The sequence below is a fragment of the Nicotiana attenuata genome, unplaced genomic scaffold (assembly GCF_001879085.1).
Source record: "Nicotiana attenuata strain UT unplaced genomic scaffold, NIATTr2, whole genome shotgun sequence".
Classification (NCBI taxonomy): Eukaryota; Viridiplantae; Streptophyta; class Magnoliopsida; order Solanales; family Solanaceae; genus Nicotiana; species Nicotiana attenuata.
This window is the reverse complement of record NW_017674208.1, coordinates 41,884-49,818: the sequence shown is the minus strand read 5'-3', so window position 1 is coordinate 49,818 and position 7,935 is coordinate 41,884.

The following is a 7,935-nucleotide window of genomic DNA, read 5'->3' as shown; positions in this document are numbered from 1 at the left end:
CTCGAGTGCCTCCACTAAAGGCACGTTGATAGTTAGACTCTTCATCATCTCAATAAATTTCTTGAATTGGTTGTCACCTTTTTGCTTGGCCAACCGTTGAGGATATGGCGGAGGAGGCCTAGGCAAGGGTGCCTTGGCTTTGGGCACCATCGGTTCGGGCATATCAATCACGTGTTCCCTAGACGGGTTCACGGCCTCTTGTGTCTCCTCCTCAACCTCATCAATTTCAATCCGCACATCATTGTTCACATTTGGTTCAACTACATCCTCAACCACCAAAGGTATATCATCATCTCGCAACTCCTCTTCATCAACCATAACTTGATTTCCTCTTGAGGTATGCACATCACCGCCTCTCCCACTTCGCGTTGTCACCGCCATCACATGATTGTTGTGCCCACCCTTGGGGTTCACTACCGTATCACTTGGTAGAGCACCCTTTGGGAGAGTGTTGAGAGATTGAGAGATTTGTCCAAGTTGTACTTCCAAGTTACGGATAGAAGTGTTATGGGAGGCCAATTGAGCATCAAAGTCTTGGTTCTTTTTCATCATTTGCTCAAACATGTTTTCAATTCGACCCATGTCATTACCCGAAGAACTAGACCCTTGAGATTGAAACGGTGGCGGGTTGTTCGGTTGTTGATACATCGGAGGTCTGTGAAAGCCTTGCCCCCGATTGCCTTGACCACCATTATTATTCCACCCACCTTGACCATTGTTGTTGTTGTTCCCGTTCCAATTTCCTTGATTACCCGAATTGTTGTTCCCCCAATTTCCTCCTTTATTGTTGTTATTGTTCCAATTACCACCTTGTTGATTGCCCAAATTCCCTTGGGATCGCCGTTGTTGGTTCGAAGAGTTGCCTCGGTTGCCTTGGTAATTATTGACATATTGAACCTCCTCGCTTTGATCATCATAGCACTCATTCAAGAAACCATTCCCATCATCATAGTTGTCACAATTTCCTTGAGGTTGTTGCCCTCTTTGCCTCCTTTTCAATATATTCACTCATTCCATGGCGTTGACTTGGCGCGGATTTTGGACTTGTTGCAATTGCGCCTTCGCCAATTGATTCATTGTTGTTGTAAGTTCGGCAATGGCTTGGCCGTGGTCATGCAACTCCTTATGCAAATGTATGACATTAGGATCACCTTGAGGAACGTTTGCCCGACTTTACCATGCCGAAGAAGTATCGGCCATTTCATCTAAGACATCACAAGCTTCATTGTACGAAAGCTTTATAAAATTTCCACCAGCCAATTGATTCACAATACATTGGTTCGTTGTATTAATGCTCCTATAGAACGTTTGTTGAATCATCACATCGTTCATGTCATTTTTGGGCACTCTTTCACCATAGTTCTAAATCTCTCCCATATTTCGTGCAAGGGTTCTGTTGGCTCTTATTTGAAAGCCAAAATTTCATCATGGAGCGCCTCCATGTGACTTGGAGAAAAGAACTTTGAAATGAATTTGTCCGCCAATTCATCCCATGTTGTGATGGAATGATTGGGGAGCCTTTCTAACCAATCCAACGCTTTACCCCGAAGAGAGAACGGGAAAAGCCTCAATCTCAACGCATCCTCCGATACGTTTGTCTGCTTGCTACCCCAGCATGTATCTACGAACCCCTTCAAGTGCTTGTAGGCATTTTGATCGGAGGTGCCCGTAAAATACCCTCTTTACTCGAGCAATGTCAACATAACATTTGTGATTTGAAAGTTCCCCGCCCTGACTCGGGGAGGAACAATGGCACTCGCGTACCCTTGATTTGGTAGAACTCTTGGGGCCACTCTTGGTGGAGGCGGAGGAGGGTCTGGAATGTTCTTATTTGCATTGGCATTTCGACCTCTCCTTGGAGCTTGAGGTAATATATCTTCTTGTTCTAGATCCTCAACCTCCTCCCCCGCGACCACGTTGCCAAGAGGGTCATTTCCATTTAAAGCCATGTGTACCTGAGTGATTGACACAAACAAAATTAGTAAAAAGAAGGAAAGAGAAGCAAAACACAAATCTAACTAAACAGATAGTCAACACCGTAAGCTCCCCGCCAATGGCGCCAAAAAGTGATCGCTGCCAACTCAACGCTACACGAATGTAGGAAGAGCGGGTCGCTACATCTTTTACCCGAATAGTGGTTCGGGATCGAATTTTCCACAGGGAGCTAGTGATGGAGTTGGAATGTCTTTTTAGCCTAGAATTATGTTTGTACTCCTAATTGCACTCCTAACATTTTTGGGTTTTCTTTGTATTGATAACTACTATTGTAAACTAAGGATTTAAAACTAAATTATGCTTAGGGAGTATTTCTAGGTTGTAGTTAATAGAGAGAAAGACACTAGGGTCATGGCATCACCTAGGTGGTTAACTAACGGGTAGAAGCTACTAAGGATAGATTAACGTATATGGGGCTTATGCTATAACCGTTGCACAATTGTACCCACTCTCACACCTCTCGGTAAAGAGAGTGATTTTGCCCAATTGGCTCTCTCGAGACCAATTGGGTAGGCCAATTAGACCAAGCAACTAGGGTTCAAGTAGGGTGATTACTCTCTCGAGATTTAACCCGTTAATTGGGACTACCATTTCTCATGGGTCCATCCCAATTCCATGTAGGGTCAATTTTGGGGTCATAGACTCTCTTTCTCAAGAAGAGTCAAAACCCACTAAGCTAGAATCAATGTTTGCAACCACCAATCCTTAATTAAAACATAAAATTAACTCAAATAACAAACACCTAATATCAATCTATCATTAGATGGCAATACCCATCAATTACCCACACTGGGGTTGAGCCACAACCCTAGCTAATGGGTTTAGCTAGACATAATTGAAAGAGAAACAGAAGAAATAGAAGAAGAAATAAACATATTACTTAATTACTAAGATAGAACTACAAGAATCTATGGAGAAATTAATGCTAAAATGCCAAAATAGGCTAAAACTATAGTTCTCACGAGCGCAACTCTGTTTTTAAAATACAACCTAACCTACAAATGGTAAAATATTCTATTTATAGTGGGCTGAAAAAACTGGACAAAATTGCCGCTGCGGGGTCAGTGCGGGCCGCACAAATATGACCGCGGCCGCACTGACTCTTTGACTTCAATTTCTGCCTCTATGAACTTGTCTGGCGCGGGCCGCGTAAAAGTGTAGCGCGGCCGCGAGAAGGTCTGGCGCAGATCGCGTGAGAATCACCGCGGCCGCGTGGCTTGTATATTCCTAAATCTCCAACTCTCTGAACCTTGTGAAGCGGGCCGCATGACATAGTGGCACGGCCGCGTGAGCTGAACGCGGGCCGCACAATTCTAACCGCGACCGCGTGGTGAAAGCCCCGATTATGCATTTCTCTGAATCTCCTAGTGCGGCCGCGTGCACTTTTGTGCGGTCCGCACTAGGCTCCTTTTTCAATCACTTCACTTGGCCTTTGATACTTGAGCAGGTTTCACTCCGTTTTGAGCCGATCTTTGACATTTCGTCACTTTGTTGCTCAAACCTGCAATCACGCACAACCTGTGAGTATTTTGGGACTATTTTGTAGCAAATTATACTCAAATCATAGGCAAGTAAAGGCATAAAACACGTTAAAATCCTACTTGTCACCACCCTCCGTTGTAGGTCGACGTTCTCCGCCGCCACCCCGCGGCTCAGTTCGAGCTAGTCATCCTTCGCTCTAAGGAGCGTCTCCGGTTCGCTGTTGCGAGCCACAACTCTCATCAACTCACTGTCCGCCTCCTCAAGCTCGCCCCCCCTCCCCCCCCGCGCTCCAATTGGGCCTCCCTCTGCTCGATCCCCTCTCGAAACACTCTAAACTCGGGGTCCTGTTGGTAGAGGTCGACCACCGCTCGATGCCTAGAGCGATACTTTCGACACTTCTTCAGCATCTTCTTGAAGATAGTCATCCCCTTTTGCTCACGTCGGCCCCTCTCCACCTCCAAAATAAGGGTATGAAAAGAAAGCATAAGTAAGCGCGCTTTCGGAACAATCCTATAATACATAAGGAGGAAAGAGGGTGAAAGAATACCTGTAAAGCCATGCCGGCCACTCTTCGTGACAGCTCCGCATCGGTCACGGTGCTGAGCGTCTTACTCTCAGGGGCAACACACAGCAGGGTAAGGGCCGACGCGCCCTGCTCTCTATTCTGCAGCAACTTGTAGGCCCCTGGAATTGTAATACGTGGTCGGACCCATCCGTCGTCATTTCTACATGGGTATGATCACCCACGAACTCGTCCACGTCCGCTTGGGCGATGTCTGAATCCGACTCCGCCCTCTCGTCTCGTACTCCGACACTAGTCGACGGCCCCCCTTCAGCGGCGCGAACTAAACTAATGCCGGGAATGACCCTGCTCTACTGGGTCGACCTTCCAGACCGAATGGCGTCGGCCATTTATACATGCCTCGACATCACTTGGGGTGACGTAGCCTCATCGGCTTCAGTAGCCACCCCCTTTCCTGTCTCCAACCTCCTCCGTTTCCTCTCCACTGGCTCTTCACCGTTGGAAGGTTCATCGATGGGCTGTGAGGCCGACGCAGGTAATGTCGGCTCCAATATAGCCGCGGCCGTGGACGTAGTCCCTTGTCGAGAAGATAGAGGGGACCTTCCCGAACTGACTCGCATAGAACATCACTAGCGTCCAGGGCTACATCAGATCGCATGGTCATAGGGGTTGGAGCCCTCCTCCTAGAGGCGCCTCGACCTGTTGGAATAAAAGCACATGTGAACAAGGTTGCAAAACTCACAAGACAAAATTTAGGAATCCACCTGAAGAGACTTTGGGGCCATAACGCTGCATGAAGGCGGGCCACGCGGGTCGCTTCCGCATGGGGTAACAGGCCAGCAACCCACCTCCTGAGGCCGGTGACCTACCGGGGTGGATGAGCCATGGCTGTAATACAAGAGTTAGAATCACAACAGCAACAAGTAACAAGAAACTTGATAGGTTACAATACTTACGTGACGAAATCCACCTCTCTAGAAATCCGGTAGGGTTAGAGACCAGGTGTTCGGTCCAGATGAAGAAGTATTTATGACAGAACCCACGAATAGCTCGATCGTCAATCCCGGCCACTAGTCCTCTCGTACCACGGCCTCTCAGGTGCACCATGGTACCTCTTAGGTAACTGGATTTGAACAATTGCAAGAGGTGGTGAACCGATACTTCGCACCCGGCCAACTTCGCGTACTTGGATAGTAGCATGAGCATCTTCAAAGTATACGGCGTGAGTTGAGCCGGGCAGATGTTGTAGAATCTGCAAAGTTCTTCGCCCAAAGGAAGCAAAGGGAGCCCATAACCGATCACAAAAGGGTACTCGTAAAAGGCACAGTACCCCGCTAAGGGTATCCACGTAGTCCCTCACTGCGGGAATCATCTCTACATGGACGGGTATGCCGTATTTAGTACGAAGATCATCCAAGTGCTTCTGTTGCGATTGGGAAATCGCCGGCGCCAGAACAGGTGCATCCTTGTTGAAGTCGCTCCGTAACGAAGGATTCTTCGGTAATAAGGCTTCTACGGTGAGAGGACTGACGTCCCTTCCTCCCCATCTCTCCGCCCTCAGAGGAAGGTGGCACGTTCGATAGAATCGCCGCCGGGATCATGATTTCGTTTAAAGAAGGAATCACACACAGCTCAGTGAAGAAAATTGCAACTGTCGACTGAAGGCAAAAGTGCAACGAGTAATAAGATATGAACTGAAGGGTTGGAATGCTCTCACAAATGACCAAACTTTGAACCAAATCAAATCCTTCCTCTATTTATAGGGTTGGGTGGCATCAGAATCGAGGCGTCAGATGTCAAATCGACGCGGGAAACCAAGCGGCAAAAGGTCTGTTTTCCTGCCTCGAGAATAGGCGCCATGATGACGCATGCAGATGCTGACATCATGCGAGGGAAGACGTTTTGTTTTGGTGCTCTGATAGTTAAAATTGTTTCCTCTCAACGGTCACGTCGTCCCCCCTTGATAAGTCAAGCTCTTCTTGAACGGGGACGTCGATTCCGCCTATCGAGGACGCATCTCGATGCGACCCCGACGAGCGGAGGGACTAACTGTATGGGGTCGAATTTGACCGGTCACGTCCCCAAGCCATCACGACCAACTACTGACTGTGCGCGAGTCGTGGCGACAGGACGACCTAGGAATAGCAAGAGCAACGACCTCGTAATCTCATCGTCCCTCCATGTGACACACTTTAGTTCTGTTTTTTTATACTTAGACTGGGATCCCTTACTATATAAAGGGGATCCGAGCTATGTAAAGGCATATCTTACTTAATAGACAAGTTCTCTCTCTCTCTCTCTCTCTCTCTCTCTCTCTCTCTCTCTCTCTGCTTTCATCTCATCTACGATTGTCGTTAATCCGATCATCGAACTGATTCTAGAGTTTATTATTTTCGGTTACGATTTACCTCTTCATCTCTTTTGATTGATTTGCTTAAATTGTATTACACAACTTTTGAGTCAAACACAACTCTAGCAATCAATATTGAAATTCGAAGTATCGAGAATGATTCCTAGCATTTGCTAATGTAAAATTCAAGAACGATTCCTCGAGTTCAAAATAAGGTATCTAATATAACATGAAAGGATTCAAATCTCAGTAATCGTTACTAGTTTGAACCTATAAAGGTTTGAACCCATAATCGTGTAACCGTTGCTGAGGTTTGAACCTAAAAGGAATATTTCACCAATAGTACCTCTTTTGAACTCAAGGATAATATCCTAGAGTTTCAACTTGTAGAAGTTAAAAATTCATAATTGTGTTGTGGAGTTCATAATATGGTACAATTTCTGGGGTTTGAACCTATAAATATTTGAATTTCAGTACCGTATATTTTGGATTTCACCTGTAGAGAGTTGTCGGACTCCAGTATATTATGCTGAAGTTTTGTAGAATATTTGAAATCTAATAACAATTGCTGAGTGTGATAGAAATACTTTTGTTCAAAATATACCCATATTTAAATGGAATGGCTAACGTCTGATAGATTTTTAAACCGTGACTAAATATTAATAACATAGGGTAAAAAGTGGCTAATCCAATATTACAACTTCAAATAATTAATCAACAAATATAGAAAAACTACCTAGTTTGGCCTTTTTGAGCAAAGCTGTTACTAATATTAGATAATTCATAAATTACTATAAACATTAACCAAATACTAGTAATATTAGACCAAATTGACTACTTGTATGTTTCTCCATCTCTTTAGGCTACGTCGGTTTTCTCCGGTCTTTCTTCCTCACGCTGTCAATTGGCAAGAAAAAAACTAATTATTAAAAAGAAACCACTGAGAGCACAACTTAGCCATTTTCTCCCTTTGCAGTACAGTTAAACCTCTCTATAACAGCTTCGTTTGTTCTGAATATTTTTGGATATTATAGCGAAGCGTTATTATGGAGAACATATATTATAACATAACATGAAAATTGGTTCCGTAAAAGCTTAACTTTTATAGTGAAATGTTATTATATAAAAATGATGTTATAGAGAGGTCTGACTGTACTTATCAACTTTTGAGTGCATGAATTATTCGAAACCGGTTTAATGAATTAAATTGTAGAAAATAAAGCTGATTAAGGACTACAATCATTCTATCAGAGCTACTGTTACTGTTAAAAACGTTATTTGCCACGAGCTTGCTCTCTCTGGCTATGTTTTTAAGGATGCGTTATAAGTTTATTATTTCTACGGAAAAGGTCCAAATATGCCCGTGAACTATTTGAAATAGGACAAATATGCCCGTCGTTAATAGTTTGGCCCAAATATGCCCAAACCGTCCAATAGTTGTGCAAATCTGTCCTTTTTTTAACGGAAACAGTATTTTTTTTAATTAATTAAAATCAAAATATTTTTTTCCAGTTTTTAGAAAATATCGCTTTAAAAAAACTGAAAAATAATTTCTAAAACAATTGTTTTTGTAAAAACTAAAAAA